The sequence below is a fragment of the Spermophilus citellus genome (assembly GCF_964194105.1).
Source record: "Spermophilus citellus genome assembly, chromosome: 9".
In the NCBI taxonomy this organism is placed as follows: domain Eukaryota; kingdom Metazoa; phylum Chordata; class Mammalia; order Rodentia; family Sciuridae; genus Spermophilus; species Spermophilus citellus.
In genome coordinates this window covers 15,572,412-15,575,946 of record NC_138191.1, presented here as the reverse complement: position 1 = coordinate 15,575,946, position 3,535 = coordinate 15,572,412, and positions in this window count along the sequence as shown.

Below are 3,535 nucleotides of genomic sequence, written 5' to 3'. Positions count from 1 at the left end.
AGTTCTGAGAACAGAAACCTGATTGAGTCACCACAGTAGGACGTGTGAGCTCTTATTCAGTTCATAGACCTGGAGCTCCTTGTCTGAGAGGAGGCTGGATTCCTTTGAGGAAGAATGGGCCCTGCATTACTGTCAGAGGTATATGCTGTAAATCTTCTTCCAGGTCTTCCCTGTAGGGACTCAGAGGCATTTGCTATAATGATGGGAAAAGGAGCTTCTCAAGCTCTTAAGTTTGTGTCTCTGAGAGACGGCTCAAATCAGGAGATCTGGTAGACATTAAAATGCACGGTTGACAGCTGACAGTTTCAAGAAGCTTAGCTGGCCAGAAACCCCAGCTGCTAGCTCTCAATACAGGACTTGCTGGCAGGATCCCAGGCTCTGTACTATCCCATGAGGAATACCTTTCCCTTCCAATAGAACACCCAAGATGAATCATGAGGATGTAGAAGCTATTTTCCTGATGAAACTCAGATGTTTCTTTCTCCACAGTCTATTTCATTTTTGCATATTAATTTGTTTTATACAAAAGACAATAATAAATCTCTAAACTCCCATGAATCTGCCTTTTAGCGAACCCCATAGCATGATACAAAGACTCTTTGGCTGGTTGGTTTGTTAATTCTAGAGCATGCAAACCCCTGTTCCACAGGATCGATCCTGGATACTCATATTTGGGCCAGGCCTTAGAATAAGACCTATTCTAGACTAGCCCTCCTAGAGCTTAGAACCAAACTATGATATATCCCACGGGGGAGATGGATTTTTTGGTTGAGTTCTGCCAAATTAAAAGGCCTTAGGAAATACTGTGGGATTTCCAAGGTTTCCCCCTAATGGAGCATAAACCAAGTCTGCACAAGTCCAGAGTGATCAGACAGTAAGTTAACCATCCCCTGGAGCAAATCAATCAGGTTAGCTAAATTGACAACCACAGAGAAATAAGTAGTGCCACTAAGGACTATGCACCCCTTTTCAAATACACATAGAGCATTCATTAAGATAGAACATCAAATAAATGAGACGTGAAAGAAATATAAAGGATGTATGAGCATTTCTGTGTTGGACACCTGCAATACTTCTCTAGCTGTTTTCAAATATATAAGCCTTACTGTAAGAGATAGTCTCTGTAACGTGCTAGGTAACATTAGAACCACTTCAACTCCTCCTACTGGGTTCTGGTGCTCATTACTCACTCTCTATCCTCTCTAATCGTCCTAGATGCTATGACAAGTATCTGCTCTCTTCTTCTAGATGATCAGTTTTTTTAAAACTTACACATGTCTGAGAATAACCAGTATTTGTCTTTCTGATCTTATTTCATGAAATATCCTCTTTTTATGCCTGAATAATGTATCTTGTATGTATGCACCCCATTGTTCAGAATCCATTCATTGATAGATGGGCACATAAGTGGATTGCATATTTTGACTTCTGTGACTACTTCCACAATAAATATGGGTGTGCTAATATCTCTTTGATATAATGATTTCATTTCCTTTGATATATACAAAATACTGAGATGAATGGATTATATGATAGTGCTACTTTCAGGTTTTAAAAATATTCCATATTATTCTTCAAAATGACTGTACTGATTTATATTCCCATAACACTGTATAAAGTTGCTTTTTATCTACATCCTCACCAGCACTTTTTTTTTGTCTTCCAATACCATGTTCTTTCTACTTAAAGCACAAATTCTGGGTTTATTATTGTTATTGTTGTTTGTTCATTTGTTTTTTGGTACCAGGAATTAAACTCAGGGGATTGAACTCAGGGGCACTCAACCATCGACCTACATCCCCAGCCTTATTTTGTATTTTATTTAGAGACAAGGTCTCACTGAGTTGCTTAGCACCTCGCTTTTGCAGAGGCTGGCTTTGAACTCGCAATCCTCCTGCCTCAGCCTCCCAAGCCGCTGAGATTACAGGCATGCACCACCACACCCAGCTCAAATTCTGGATTTTTGTGGGCCCCACTATAGCTGAATAGACTGTACCTCATTGTAATTTTGATTTCCATTTCCCTGATATTAGTGATGCTGAGCATTTTGGCATATAGTTGGTGACCGTTAGTCACCAAAAAGAATAGTATATCTTTTTTTTTTTGAGAAATATCAGACTTTTTACCCATTTTAAATCAGAGTATTTATTTTCTGTTGAGATTTTTGAATTCTTTATATATTCTGAATAGATAAATAAATAGTCTGAAACATTGCCTCTACATCTGTAGAATGTTTACTCTGTTCTTTCCTCTGCTGTGCAGAAGCTTTTTAATTTAATATAATATCATTGGTGTGTTTTTGCTTTTGTTGTCTGTGCTTTGGGGGTCTTTCCAAAAGTGTCCCAGTGTCCTGAACTGTTTCCCTTTTGTGTTATTTCAGTCATTTCAAACTCTGCATTCTTCCCTTTTACTTTGTGGTACAGTTTTAGTTGATTTCTTTTTTAGTGCTGGGAATAGAACCCAGGCCTGCACATATATTGGGTAAGAACTCTATCATTCAGCTACATCTTGAGATTTTACTTGATTTTTTTAATGTGGTGAGAGGTAGAGAGATTATTTATTTTGTGTATGTATATGTTTGTTTCCAAGCACCGTTTATAAAGAACGCTGTAATTTCTCCAAGGTATGCTCTTGAAATCTTCAAAAATTCAAGTGGCTAAAAGATAAATTGTTATCTCAATTTTTAATTCCACATAAAAATTTAATTATCAACTAAATTCTCAGTTTTTAATAGGCATGTGTGTCTTATTTTGTGGTAGTACCATGCTGTCTCTATTATTACGGCTTTGTAGTCTATTTTGGAGTCACATACTTTAATGCTTCCTGCTTTGTCCCTTTCACCACCTCCTAAGGGTTTTTAAGGCAATTCTGGATTTTGGGGGTTCCTAAAAATTTTGTGATTACGTGTTCTAGTTTTGTGATCAATGTCCATTATTTGTTGCTAGATAGCTGATTGAATCTGCATTGACATTATACAATATCAGTGATTCCAATCCATGCCATGGGATATCTTTCAAATGTGTGTGCTTGCGCACATGTTCTTTATACTTTCTTTCATAAGAGTTTGATAATTTTAATTATTAGAGATCTTCAATCTTCTTGGTAAAATTTATTCCCAAGCACTCTTTGGAGATATTGCAAATAGGATATTTTTAAAGTATCTTTTTCAGTCAGCCTGTTATTGGTGTATAAAAGAATGCTGGTTTTTTATGTTAATTATGCATTCTGCAACTTTACTAAGTGTGTTTATCAGGTTCAAGAGCTACTTGCTGATGTCTTCAGATTTTGTTCTACATATAATATATGATCCACCAAGAGACATCATTTGACTTCCTCTTTTCCTATTTGGATGTCTCCTATTCCTTTCTTTGGCCTATTGTTCTGTTTCCCAGTACTATAGAGAACAGGAGTGGTGAAAGGGGACATCCTTGTTTTCTTACAGCTCTTAGAGGAAGAGCTTTCAACTTTCCTCCAATTCAGTAGCATGATTTTGACAATGGGTTTGTCACATATAGCCTGTGTTCTGTTGAGGTAT